This window comes from Mytilus edulis, chromosome 11, assembly GCF_963676685.1.
Source record: "Mytilus edulis chromosome 11, xbMytEdul2.2, whole genome shotgun sequence".
NCBI lineage: Eukaryota > Metazoa > Mollusca > Bivalvia > Mytilida > Mytilidae > Mytilus > Mytilus edulis.
The window spans coordinates 11,758,501-11,774,534 of record NC_092354.1 but is presented as its reverse complement, the minus strand read 5'-3'; the positions used below and the strand labels follow the sequence as shown (position 1 = coordinate 11,774,534).

The 16,034-nt window shown below is 31.5% G+C and overlaps 1 protein-coding gene across 14 annotated transcripts in view; it reads left to right on the top strand.

Moving 5' to 3' along the window:
- LOC139495139 (atrial natriuretic peptide receptor 1-like) overlaps window positions 1–16,034 on the top strand; it is a 440,175-nt gene that overhangs the window by 252,802 nt on the left and 171,339 nt on the right. The window lies entirely within an intron of this gene.

Genomic DNA, 16,034 nt, shown 5'->3' with positions numbered 1-16,034 from the left:
AATGCGCGTCAGTCGTACATAATTTTAATCCTGGTACGTATCTATGATGAGTTTATTTATGTGTCTTTTTTATTTTAATCTATTGGTTTTTATATTGACGTATGCACCACAATATAAAATCCTGGTATCTATGATGAGTTTATTTTCAACAGATGGGTCGACGACACTGCTGGTGGTGTTTTAATTCCTCGGGGGTATCACCAGCCCAGTAGTCAGCAACTCTGTGCTGACATGAATTATCATAGATATGAAATAAACTGTTTACAAAATGTTTGAATTTTTGAAATATAAAGGCTTTTCTAACTCAGGAATAGATAACCTTCTATGTATTTGGCAAAACGTTTAGGAATTTTGGCCCCCAATGCTCTTCAACTTCGTAATTTATTTGGCGTTTTTAATTATTTTGAATTCGAACGTCACTGATGAGTCTATTGTAGACGAAAAGCGCGTCTGGTGTAAACATAAAATTTAATCCTGGTATCTATGATTAGTTTATTAGAAGAAGAGGGGAAGAGTCTGGGTGTGATCTTTCGTTGACAAGTTCAGCCTGAAGTCGTCCTTTTCAATCACACGTATATAGTGAAAGATTTTGCTTAAAATAAATATATCCAAAGAATAAAATGAGAATTTTTAACAGTTTATGGTGTTTGTATCTCCAGTTAATAAGTGTGTAGATTGAGAATAATAGGCTTCAATTTATAAAAACAGAACAGATGTTTGTTTAATATATTTTGTAATCTCTGGTTCTTGTATTGCAAACTGGGTCCCTTTTGAAAGATACCATAAGAGGAAACTGACACTATCTAAGTAACATGATGAAACTTATTTCTTGGTCGGTTCTTTTCAATGTTTGTATGAAAAGATTGTCGTACAAGGTTAACACACTTACAATCTTGTTTACAAGAAATCTATTTATAACATATGTCTTTTGACATTCTCTCTTGAATCTCACGGTGTCAGTTACAACTGTAGCTACAACTGGGACCATTCAAAACATAGGCCAGGGTCAACAAAATATATCAACAGTAGCATTTTGAGACGGTCCCGAAGCAAACTTTTGCTCGCAATCACAGCTGACGGCAGCAATTAGTGAGGTCGTTTATATATATATTGTACACCCGTCAATTTGACAGCTTCTAATTAATAGAAAGATTGTATTTAACAATACTCTGACCTTAATAATTTCTATAGGAATATTGTCACTACTATTGAATCAACGATTTTCAAGTTCTGATTAAAAGAAGCATTACGAATGAAGGCTTTCGATTTACTGTTGCTGTCGATTGGAATGTATTTGGCAAATATCTCTGTATAAAAACATCTACAATCGATTCAATGATGAAATGTTGTGTGACTTATAACAATTATACCTGCAATACCATTTGTTCAATAGAATGATCAAATGTAATATCTAAGATGAAACCAGACACCTTAAATAGTTATCAAAGTTACCAGGCTTAAAAAAATAATCAGTCAGACGCGCATGTAGTCTACATAAGACCATCAGTATAAAAGTTAGCAAGCCAGACAAGATAAAATTAATGAGCATTGAGGACCCAAAATTTCAAAAAGTTGTGCCAAATATGGCTACTGTAATATATGACTCAGATAAGAAAATCCTTTGTTTTAATCATACTTTTGCAAACAGTAAATTTATACAAATGACCATATAATTGAAATTCATGTCAACACCGAAGTGCTGACTACTGGACTGGTGATACCCCGGGGACCATCAGTGTTTAAACGATACGTCTAATCTGCTAGTTGCATTTTGAATATTTGAACAGGCATCTCTAAGGAAATTTGATTTACATCTGCTGTTATAAATAAGAAAATCCTTTTAAAAAAAGGAATATATCTTCTTAGACGTATTTGGCACAACTTTTAAAATTTTGGATCCTAAATGCTCTTTAACTCTGTTCTTGTTTGGCTTTATAAATATTTTTTATACGAGTGTCATGAATGAGTCTTGGGAAGACGAAACGCGCGTCTGGCGTACTAAATTATAAACCTGGTACCTTTGATAACTATTCTTCATACTAATATTATAAACTCTGATTTCTTGTCCAGATTTGGCTATAATGTATGGTATTGTTTTTGATTTATCCGCTCTTCAAAGAAAGGAGGAAGAAAGTTTCTGTTAGGTTTTGGATTTGGATTTTTTTTTATATTTTGGTCTCGATTATTACTAAAGATTTAATAATCATTGTAAATATGAACATCTAGTTAAAAACAAATAGGTACCGAAGACATAATTATTTTTATCCTGCAATTGGGTGTCCTACTATACAGATACAGCCCTACAGATATCGCTATGCTGTATCTGTGTACTATACAGATATCGCTTTTAAGCTCCGCCCACTGCCGGACTGAGTATTGTTTGAACCTGTGTGACCTCAGAATGTGTATTCCAGTTGCATTCCAATGACGATGACAATTGTCGATTTCAAAACTTGAACTTGTATGATTGTGTTACAAAATCAACCATGTCAATTTCAGCATGCATGTTTAGTGAATGTCAAGTCTGAAGCGTAGGACCGATTTTGGCCTCAAATTTCAGGTTCATCTGACGAAAGATTTTGACCACTTTTTAAACACTTAAGTGTCTATTTCATTTGAATCAATTAGTTTATGTGAAAGATTTTAACTGATATAGTCATTAAAAACGATCCGATTCAAGCTTAAATATGAAAAATCTACCAAATATGCCGAAAAATGTCCCTTTACAGATGGTTTTTGTCAAAAATGAAAGTGGCCGCATCTGTGTTCATCCTCAACCTTTATATATGTTATGTATTATCATAAAATACAACTTGCATTTCGATATTAAGAATGAACACGAATGCGGCCACTTTCGAAAACCGTCTAAAATTTAACTAAAATGCTAGAATTGTGAAGATTTCAGTAATTTAGCATGACTTAATGGTGCTAGTACTCGATATATGTGCATTGTATTGTCAAAAACAGCCCATATTTATATAGCAGAAGCATTCTACTGTCCAATAAATAACTAAACGTTTACATTTTAACAATTTTGTAAAACTGCTATATTTTGGGGCCAAAAAGTGGTCTTACCGGACCTACTCCTTTGACAATGTTTTGTTATTTGTTTTTACTGTTGAAATTAGTTGTTATATTAAAATAGATAATTATTCACCTTGAGCGATGTATTATTGTTGACCATTCTTTTTTGAACCCGTCTTCAGCGTAATGTGTAGATTTTGATTCTACGCGGGCCTCAAGGGATTACAAATTGAAAATAAATGCTAAATATGTTAGTTTTTGTGTCTTTCAAAACACAAACAATATACAGAATTAATTGCAGGATAAAGACAATAACTGTTTAGTGTCTTTAAATATCAGCTGTATTTGTACTCGGCTCGAAACAGGTGTAGTAGCTCGCTAAAAGCTCGCTTACACCTTGTTTCCTAGCTGATATTTAAAGACACTAAACAGTTATTGTCTATATATTAAAATAATGATCTATCCAAATCTGTATTTATAGAATATGCCTATTTTAAAGACAACATGTTTTGAATCTCGAAATATATTGTTTGTGTGTTTTTCGTTTATTTCGGCAGGTTGTGGTCTGCACTTGATTATATATATTGTTATTAGTTACAAGCGTTACCAACTCGAATATGTAATATTCATACTTCGGTAAAAGTTTATGTTATATATCCATTTAAATATAAATGTATATTGATCAAGATAGAATGTGACAGATAAAATCAGACTTGCTTCATGTTTAATTTCTACATCGATTTGGATCAATTCAAACCTTCTTTCATACAAAATACATTGTAAAAGTAAACACGTATCCCTTTAAAACTGATACTTTTGACCTTAAACGACATTGCGGATATTTAATGGGCGGCAAGTCTTATCAACTACTCTACATTATCAATTATCATTTAACACAAATATGAACAAATTAAATGATGGTTTGAGTTTTAAATTGACAGTTTCAATAGCTATATAAAAGAAGCGATGGTTTATTTGTATTTAATGTTCGGTATTTAATCTCTTTAAAGATAGACTGAACATTTTACAACCAGCTATTTAAATCACTTTTTAATTCATAGTATACATTATTTATTGATTGAAGGTGTTTACTTAACGTTTAGTAGCATTTATTTTATGCTACTCTCAGGACGAAAAAGAATTAACTATTAAGACAATACTGAGGAGTTCATTATTATTCCAAGAACACCAATATTTATGGATTCAGTGGGTACGGGGAACCACGAAAGATGTTCACATGTATGACAGGGTTGCATGCAGACTCTTGTTAAGCTACGAAATCAAATATCTACTAAATATTCAACCGTATGTTTTATTGACTTAGACATTGATTGTAAATATGTCGATCTTAACTGTGACGTTTCAATCGTATTTATGGACACTGACCTTTTTGACATTATTCGACAAAAGTACATTTGTAGTTCTATATTTTAGCAACCCTTTAATATCTAAATGATAAAATCTTGAATCGGATTATCAATTTTTTATGGTATCTTGCTGTTGATGTTTTTGAAGAATTGTCTTTTTTTATATTTCGAACTTAAGTACTTGCGACATATTTTTAATAACTTAATAAAAAAATAATAATGACGTTTACCCAGCGTGCTCAAGCTGTTTGTAGAAGTCATAACATTACACAACCACAACTGCTACCTCGAGATAAAAAATAAATTTAAATCGTCTTTTGTCCAATTTAATCCTTCATTAAACAAGCAACAACTGACAATATCTTCCAGTACGCGAAAGACATAGGAGAAGAAAATCAATCTTAAACATCTGTTTTCATGCAGATTCATGCTGTTTGAATGACAATTACAACATAATTAGAATTTTTGTGGAGGATCGTTGATTATAGGTTCCTTAATTCGTCACGTTATCCGTCAACAATAGCTATGATATCATACCAAGTATTTTGTTCTGAATAACCATGTAATGTTTGTCAATAGCTATGATATCATACCAAGTATTTTGTTTTGAATTACTATGTGATGTTTGTATAATTGTGTAATAGCAAATGGGTCAACATCTGGTCTTTCTCGTTAGGATAAAAGAAATAAATTGAATAACGTGACATTGACAGATCTTCGAATAAAGTACTGTTATTCCTATTGAAATACAGTTCTCTTTAATGTTGAAAATGAGACTTTAATATTTCAAATGCCACGAAAACATCGACCGCGATTGCGCATCGTTGTTACTGATGGCTCCGACCAGCCATCTTAGAATTGACGACCAACGTCATCAAATCTGAAATGCCGTTACATATTGAATAAGATCATAATAATAAATAGATGGAATAAACAGGTATTTTAGCAGCGATTTTCCAAAAATAAGTTGCCAATAGTTTTAAATCTGATTGCAATATATTAGGTAAATATTTATCGATGCAATATCTTTTTAGAACAGTCCCGCGTTATTCTTAAGATAAATTCACTGGTTTACATTAAATTAGACAACGGTAACCATTGTTGAAGGTTTCAGGCTTCAAATCGTTTGATTTGTAAATAGTTCAAACATATTCGAAGAAGAAGGAAGTGTATTCCTTAGAACACACTTGGATCATTAGATGTTGTTGCTTTTATCAGCAGTGAAACATCCAATCTATTTTAAATCACCATTCAAATGAGTCAAGCAACATTTTCATTTAAAATCGAAAGTAATAAAGTCACTAGAACATGATAGTTTATCAATGATGATTCCAATGCGGAAAAAAACTGTAATGACATTCTCTATTAACAGAAAAAAAGACAACTTTTGATTAAGACCCAGGGACCCTTAAGGGTTTTTATTTAGAAACTATTCAGATATAATAACAAAATACTAAAGTTTTTGCACATTGCGTAATATGATGATTTAAATGTTGATATACATTCAAACATGTCTAAAACCGACGATCAGCTTTTGGGAATATCAAGAATAAACCCTACCCGTGCCTCACTGCAGATACAGATATTGAATCAACCAATATCAAGACACTTTGATGATGACATAAATTGCGCGATCCAAACGTTTTCTAATAATGTTTGACATGTAAATTAAATGGAGGATCATTCACTGCTAAACATTCTCCACTTTACCATTAAACACAAGTTTTATTAAAACAAATCTAACGGAGCGATTTACAAAATAAACATATTGAATATAAAATATTTTACGGTCGAATCATAAAATTTATGAATTAAACTCATGGTATGTAGGATCGGGTGTGTTGCTCTTCTGGCTTTTTTTCTCCCTTTAAAAAGTGCACCTCATAGATCTCCCGGTTTTTTTTAGTGTGTCGCCTGCGACGTAATGGTGCACTGAATGACAAAATTTACAAAGCTAACCATATTTTAACGACATGTTTTTTCGAGATTGGCCTATATCCTAAATGTTCTTGTTTCCATAGCAACAGCTTGATTTTGTGTGTGCAAATTGCCATTTATATTAATTCTGCCTCAAGTTAAAGACCATAAGTGAAAGACTAGACTTCTTCACTCATTTTCAAGTTATAATGGTCAATATTCATAGATGGGTTTATTAATTACCTTCTCTATCAGAAATTAATATCTTGATTCTCTTGGGTCAAATGTTATAGTGTTTGTGAATTTATCTAATAGAATCAAAACAGTCTGTGGGGCTCCATGATTGATTTGCATTGATATAAACAATGTCTCTTGCTCGGTGTTTGTGGTACGTCACGTTTTGTAACGTATGTATGACTCTTGAGGTCATTTTCTTGTATTTCGTATGTATGGCTCTGTTGGTCTCTTTCTTGTGATTGTGTATTTACGTCTACGATCAATGCAGATCATATATTCCCACATTTCTTTCTTTTATTCAATTTGATATTCCCCTCGAAAATATAGCATAAACAGTTGTCTATTTCTGAGGACCATATATAAACCAATAGATGTTTTGTGTTTTAAGGTCGCAATTCTGACATCTTGTTATGTTTCTGTATTTACAGTTTGAAATTTTTGCAATCTTCACCAAGCATCGGCTGTAAAATTGACTTTTGAGGTTTTGAAATTAAAAAAAGGTGTATGTCCTAGTTTACTTGTGAAAAAAACCACACTTCCATATAATGAGTAATTCTTTTGTTATCATAATTCTTTTTGTTGGGACTTATATGTTCGTGCTGTATTTTTGTCACATAGTGTTTTAGTGTTATTCTTTTTACATTGTCATACAGCTGGAGGTTTGGCTAGCCATTAAATCAGGTTAATTTTTTCTTACAATCTCCTGTACAAAGTCAGGAATATGTCTGGTGTTATCAAATAGTTCGTTTCTATGTGTGTTGGCGTTTGTTTTTGTTGCATTTCTGTGTTTCTGTTGTTTCTTTGTAACCCTTTCATAGTTGAGGTTTTTCCCTCGGATTTGTTTTGTAACCAGGATTTGTTTTTCTCTCAATCGATTTATGACGTTTGAATACCAGTATACTACTGTTGCCTTTTTTATATTCCTTAGTCTCAACTTTTCTGTATAGTTTTTCGACCTTTTTTTCATCTTAGGGTTTCTGGTTTTTCACTTCAAATCTTTTTACTTTCACGTGTTTAATTTACCTTAGCCGTATTTTGCACAACGTTTTGGAATGTTCGATCCCTTCACCTTTGTACTTGTTTGACTTTATAACTATTTTGATCTGAGCGTCGCTGATGAGTCGTATGTAGACGAAACGCGCGTCTAGCGAATTACATCATAAGCTTGGTTTGATCAAAATACAATTGATGAAGTGTTTTATTACCCTATCTCGACCCTGTAGAATACGATGTAGTGTTAGGATATCCTATCTTGACCCTCTAGAATATGATACTATTTTCCATGGTAGAATGGAACCTAATAAATTGTCAGCAATGATAAGGTTACTAACTCCTGAACCTGTCAGCTCATTTATTGCAATTATTCCCGCCATAAAGATTAAGCAATAGATTTTGTAACATTGGTTTTAGAGTAATTTAATCGAACTGTCGATGTTAATTGAAATGACGCGGAAGGAGCGATAGCTAAAACATTGCAATAGTTTAATCCATGCACTAATCTTATTCTGCAAACCAGTCAACTCTATAGGCATTGGCCATTAATCTATTGACGGGGGCATGATTTCCTTTTCTTTTTGTTAATAAATGGCTTTTTTCCTAAATACAACATCAACTGATGTTGAGTTTTAATCTCAAAATTCATTTTCAATTGTGTTTTTGTAGACTTCTTGCACAAATAAATAATGACTTTGAAGGTATATCTTTGATGTTTTAGCCACATTTATTCATATTAGATGGACAACTTGCAGGTTTAAGTATTGTGCTAAAGACAGCTGAATTTCTTCAAAATTGGAGACTGAAGGTTGTCCTCTGAATAAAGGCAACAGTAGTATACCGCTGTCCGAAATTCTTAAATCGATTGAGAAAAAAAGTCTTTTAGTTATCAAACAAGCTTCACGTCTACTGCATCTGCGTCTTATTCCATGGAAGTTGTATATCGTCTGAAATTTTTTTGAGTAATGTTATTCAAAGAACTGTAAAAAATAGTTTAATTCAATTCCTTAACATCAATAAATAGATGTTATATTTAGAATGTTCCTTTTCGTATTTCTTCGAATTCTTCGTCTATCTATTGTGGAAATTATAAATAGAATTTACTCTTGCAGTAAATCCCATTGAAACCTATAAACTGTTTTGGTTGAGCCAACAATATGTAGATACCTGGACCGTGTGCATTCCAATGGCATTGTTGTATTTAATAGGCTTTGAGACTCCGACTTCAGTACGGCTGGCTAGGTATTATTGTATTTAATATGCTTTGAGACTCCGACTTCAGTACGGCTGGCTAGGTATTATTGTATTTAATATGCTTTGAGACTCCGACTTCAGTACGGCTCTGACTTGTCTTGAAGGTTGAAGAAACGTTCCTAGGGATCACAAGTGAGCGGACTTGATGAAGCTATTAACAGTGAATTACGGCTTCACAAAACGATTTGTTTCCCTTGTTATATTTGTAGTTATGCGTTCAAATTTAGATTAATTCATTGATTTATATATTAGTCATACAATTTAGGTTAACAAAAGCATATTTACAATACCAAGGCCACTGCATATGTCACTGGAAGCAACAACCTATGCTTCGAAATTCAGTATCAGAGTTCTGGCTGTCAGAAATCTTAATGATGAATTATTTTATCAATTAATTGATCTTTTTCAATATGTATATATGCATTAATTTGGCTTTTGGGTGTTTTTCATCAGTTTGTAAAATCTCTTTTGGTGTTGTTGCAGGTCTCATTTGGTTTTTAAACATTATCAGCTCGTTGCCTTTTGTAATTTGAGTGTTATTAGATGTCTTAAGGTAGTTTCGAATGCCAGTGAATTAATAAATCAGTTGTTTACGTTTTAACTCAAAACTGAACGACTAATCATAAATGAAAAAGAACTAAACTGAATTCTTATCAACAGTTAAAAAACACATTAAATAAGTACAAATTGCATTTTTTCTTTGAAATCTTGTTACTTATTAAACTTTTTTAGATGTTTATTTTTCTAACAAAAATAAAAAGCCAAAATTGGAAATGCTAGTTTGAACATTAATCGAGTTAGAAAAAAATATAGAATGCCATTTGTAAGTTGTAATTGTGATGATAAACTAAATAAAGCTAGAACAAAGTGTCCTTTTATATCTATAGGCTAATGAATTAATATTGCTTGAATCGTTGAACTAGACCAGCAAAACACTATCATAGCCCCATTAGAGAAAATAAAACAAATACAAAATCGTATTAATGGTTAGTTATTGAAACAGATGAAGTTGTCACTACTTACATAGATTCTAAATATACCGCTGCAGTCAATGACAGTTACCAAAATAGTTATTGACAGCCATGACTACGCATATTTGCAAAAACTTTTAACATAAAATCAAACAAGGGTAGTTGGTTATTTCTTTCTCGAAAAAGTTTTTTGGAATGATATTTTCCCACGATCATATCCCCATTGAAATGAAGTTGTATACCAGCAAAAAAAGCGTTGAATAACACCTTGTTATAACGTATGCTAGATTCAAATCGGATATTATGATTAATCATATATGATTGAAATTCAGTTGGTATAATTACGTGATTCTATTATTTAATGAATTATGGATGCACGTGATTTATGGCGCCAAACATTAGTAAAATAGTTGGTATGAGCATGGATATGTATTAGATTAGAATAGGCGTTTGCGTTCTCAAGTATATTTATTCGAGACTCAAAACCTAAGTTAGTTGAAATCTGATGTCCGACTACCTACCTCAAGGGGTTTGCCTCCGGATTCATAAATACGCATTTAAACCGGAATATGTGTGAATGCAAGCCGGTATTGTTGTCAAATCGATTTTATTGTGTCGTGTGAATGGAGTTTAATTGGTTGTGGAAAGTGCAAGTAGCGATAGGATTGTAACTCCATCTTGTATTTGAATATTATATTTACCATTGAAAAATTGTAAATCAATTTTAATCAATTACTATAATAGAAAAAAGAAATAAAGCGATTGAAAACTTCATCATTGACAGTGACATTATTTTACTGTGTTGTTTTGCAATATTTTTAATATCTAAAAACGAAACTTTTTATTTGACCACATTCGTAAACAAGATGAATTGCATGACTGTTTCAAAAGTTAAAAAAAAATTGAATATATTTTTTGAATCAAGTAAAGGAAATAGACGTTTGTTTTAGTTGTATGTTTATATTTATATATTTAAAAATACTCCTTAAACGTGGTAAATAAACATAACAAGTGGTCTCTAAATAAAAACTCAACCTCTCGAATATAGAAAACAAATATTCTCAAGATTTGCTCACTATACTACCGCCCAATTTAAAAAAAAATTCAACCAATTACATTTACAATTATATAGTTATCAAAGGTACCAGGATTATAATTTAGTACGTCAGACGCGCGTTTCGTCTACATAAGACTCATCAGTGACGCTTATATCATTATTGAAATGCAACATCAAGTCTCATTTGGTTATTCTGTATGACATGTGCTTAATGCCTGTGGTCCGAAGATTTATATATTTGAAATTATCTTTATACCATAAAAATTTCGAGACATTTTCTCACAAGCCACAAGGCATAGTCACAAAACTTCATCTGGTTTACAATAACGGGTGATAAAAGTTCAGTTCCACCTGGTTCCTACTAGCTGTATGAGTATGATGGTAGTTAACTAGTAGGTGTATAAATAGTGTACAATAACACACTATACATCATAAGCACGGTATATTTAGAAAATTATAAAGTACACCGGGTACCATTGGTCAAATAAAGGCAAAAGTAGAATACGGGTGTTCAAACGTCAATAATGGACCGAGAGAAACCAAATCCAGGTTACAAACTAAAACTAAATCTCAGATTGCAGTAACTGGTTACTCTTTTGGTAAAGGTGTTTTTTTTCTTAAATTCAGTATTACCCCTTTATTAATCATTCGGATGAAGTTCACCATAATCGGTTTAAGTTCCTCTTTAAATGCTACCAAACGTAAAATATAAATTCCATTCTAATCGGATACTCAATTTTAAGTCTTCTGTTTCCGTATCTCAGAAACTAATGTCAAACCAACACAAATCAGTATATGTGAACCACTGCATGCAATATTTGTATGATGCATCTAAAATAATTGAAAGATATAAAACCATTCATCTAAAAACAAAATCTGCTAAATACCACGTGCTGTAAAAACCCAGACACTCATAATGAAACCAATACATTTCGCATCATATTCTGCCTTTATTGTTTGACATATGAAATGGTTTTTACTCTTCATAAGGAAATTGAAACTATTTCTAAATATGAACAACAGGAAAGTCTCATTTCCCTAGATAATTGTACTAATTGAAAATAATATAAAATAAAATGGATATTAGGGCTACATTGATTACAAAATTGATCCGACTGTTTAAATAAAAACCCTAACCGTTTGAACGTAAATACTGCTTCTGTTTTGTAAGGGTGATGCATTGTGGGATAATTTGATTATCATTAACTATTTGTTTGTTTTTGAATGATGGGTTTGACATAAAAGTAATGTTACGATGTAATATGAGATTAAAACGGTGAAGGAATTGTTATAATTCCGTGGAAAGATTACTTTTTGTGGAGGCTCAGTGAGATTTAGTCATGAAGTCAACTTTAACATTACATTTATTATTCGAGAAGTTTTTAACTAGACAGTATATTCTTATTTTCTTATGAATCAGAGTTCCGTCAGACACTTGTCAGAACAAGAATATCAAAGAAGCCAGGCACTTAATTTCACTTTTAGATATATTTAGGAATTTCGTTCCAGTAAGAATTCAAACTTGGTTCTAAAAAAATATATGCACCAGAACTAGGAATAAAAGAAACAGCAAACATCGCCGCATTTTATTAATCTTTATACACTGAATTTGACATAAGCAGTATTCTCAGTATTATTATATATAACAAATGTAGGCAACAGTAGTATACCGGTGTTCACAAGTCATAAATCGATTCAGAGAAATCAAATCTGGGTTACAAACGAGACGATTTTAATTTTGAAATTATAAAATTCCTCGCTATAGCAGCAATATACCAACTTCACCTGCATATGGGAAATACATTTTCCAATTCATTCGGTATTCAAGAGCTTTCAGTTGCTACTCAGATTCATAAAATGTCCCCAATGTCTAAGCAGAAAGTCAAAAAACCAGCGTAATGTCAAAATATGTCTCGTCTTTTTTCTATAAACTTTCTTCGGAAGGTATCACGACCTTGTTGATAAATATTCAGTATACTTACCAAATAATACATGATTGTCTTGGAGTATAAATTGTATGTACTTACGTTGTTTTCGTCTTAATTGCGCATAATAGTGTATTTTCTATTTGTCTTGATATATCTTTAAAATTTACTGTTTAGTCCATTTTTGATAATATACTTTTGGCGTGGCTCGGTATGTGTTCATCCCGCCATTATGTTATTGCGATATGGACCTTTTTGCATGTATACTGGTCTTTCATTTGTGCAAATGTACTTTATAGAGTGTCTTTATGCCATTTTGTTTTTCTTTGTTGAAAGGATCATTTATTTTATAGTGGTAAAGATTATGTAAAGGGATCATTATTTTATGTCGTCGGATACATATACATATAGATTTCAAACAAAATCGACGTCGTAGTAAATGGTTCAAAAGAGAGCCGAGGAAATTCGATTTTTATGGAAATAGAAAATGTTTGATTCTTTAACTAACACGTGATCAATCATGATGTATAATCCTTTTAAAAAGCATTGAATTTTTACATTGGCTGATTAGAATTTAATTAAACTTGTTAGGTAGCAAGGGGAATACATCATAAATTGTTATGTTCATACATGGTGTAGTTGACAGAAATTAAAACAATCTTTTCAAAAGAAAAACTTCAATTAGGATTAAAATTGCAAGTTGAATTATTTATCGAGAAATGGAAATGTTTGACACTTAATATTTTCTTATTGATTGAGAAAAAAAATGTCCGAGATGACACGTAATGGCGGATAAATATGATGATCAATCCGAAGATATCAAAATATCTTGGAATTTCGACTGAAATTTTTTTTCTACTAATATGCATGTGCGTATTGACCTGTGTATTGTACAGAAATATAACTTTGGCACGATGCAGTCACATCAAGCTAATTAACTCAGACGTCGTTTAACCCGTAAAAGTAAGCACTTAAAATTAAAACGATATATGAAATTTTTTCACGGAGTATTATTGACAATGCTTGTATTTGTGCTACATAGCATCTACTTTCTACAAGTAAAATAGTTATGCCAAATTGAACTGCAATATAACCCAATAGCAATATACTGGAATTCCATTGTCTCGGAGCAAAGGACTTTATTGCATCACGCTTCAGTGAATATCCTTTCTATGAACAATGTTTCTTTTACGTGATTAAAACTAAGATGAAAATTGTGAATTCCAAGACTTTTGAAAGCTCTAGACGTCTATATTTACTTTTACACAGGAAAAGCAAGAAAATTGAAATTGCAATCTTTGAAAAGGGACGAGTCTTTCATTTTATTAGGAAGGCGTACTTAATTGCAAACGTTGTTGATCTAAACACTGGTGCATTCATGCATGATGATAGCTGACACACAATTCTGGAAATTGTAATCATGGCAAAAAATGCGTTTTATCAGTGAATTGGGCACGGTTCCCTATGTGCTTACAAAATGTATAACAACGGTACAAAAATGCAGATTGTTTATGTTTTTGTCTCGCATCTGTCTAGGTGGAAGTTGCTGAACTATCACAGAATTCTGAATTTCTTTATCTGTTTTCGTTTAATTGTAGTCGATAGTTCGAGTGATGTATAACGTTACAACAAAAGGTGTACTCGAATGATTGATATCGGACAACGAATATAAATATTGCTCAATAAGAATGAACAAATATCCGTCATTTATTCTCCTCCATTCAATCGGATAATAATAGCCAAGAATTTTGTCAGCATCATTCATAGTTCACATATAGAAACATCTTGCTCAACAATTACAAAACAGAAGTGTTTAAATAAAAAGAACCTAAGAACTTTGGAAACCCTAATTTGCTTTTTTCTGCAGCAATAGTGAATGAAAGAAAACAATTTTCCAGACAAATATCTATGTTCTGATTGGATAAAAAGTGAAAATTTATTTTAGTGATAAGAAGAAATTATAACTCTAGTGGGTTATTCATACTTGCAAATTATTGAAACAACTTTTTTAACAGCAGTTATAGTGAAAAATAGAATAAGCCTTTTTGACAATTATCTCTAGAAATATGTTTTATATTTAAATAATAGTGTTTGTGGGTAGACAGACATTAATACCCATCTTGTAAGGCAACAGTTGGACTTGACATATTGAACCAATGTTATATGATAAAATGTATTAGTTATTGATAAAAGTATAAACCGAGGATTGAGGTATTTATTAAAATGACAGGAGTAGATCGTCTTTGACATGAAATCCTGTAAGATACATACCATCTATTATACTGATTGCATGTGTCGCGATAAAAGCATATCGTGTATGAAAGAAGATATCTATTTAAACCGTCGGGATTTGATAATATATTGCATATCATACCATATATTTACTCTGTTCGAATTTTGATATGTGCATCTTAATTGATGAATGAATTGCAAAAGCTACTTGCATGTATTACTTAAAACATATTTTATTGACGAAAGAATGCATGACAAAAGGATCGGACACACAAGATAAAACTTAGAATGGTCTTAGACATATAATCATTGCAATTATTGGATATTTTAATGTTTGGTTATTGATTAGACCAGAAGAAACATAAAAAGGGAAAGTAAGACAATTACTCGTATTCTTGTGTTAAGTTTGATACTCTCAATAGACCAAAGATTTGATTCCAAAGAGTATTTGTCTTACTCGTGTATATTATAAAATAAGCATTTGATATTTGAAATTACAACCTGAAACCAGTGAAAATTTCATACAGGAAGAAACGTGTCCCAATTATATTAGCACGATATTACAATAAGAAAGAAATTGATATAAAAAATATTCTGAGAAGGATAGCATTTCACCTTTAAAGTGTTAAAATAATAAAATCAATGACCTAAGCAAGAGTGGTTACATGTGACAAAATGTGAACATTCCATTGTAAAATTCAAAACATGAGCGTGAATATATTAATCAGAAACAAAATCTGAATTGCTTATTAGACAAGAAGAAGCTGATCAAACAAATATGATTATCTGATTTAGAGAATTTATATACGATTATCTGATTTAGAGAATTTATATACGATTATCTGATTTAGAGAATTTATATACGATTATTTGATTGAGGAAATATATAGGTTTTAAATGCCATCTTCATGTTGGTCTTTAGTGGTATTTATTTGACTACAAGTACACATATTTTCCCACAATCGATACTTTTTTAAAGTAGTTTTCTTATACAATAAGCAAATTTATGCTTTCATATCTTAAGTGCAAAAATAAATAACGAAGGACTTTTAGATAC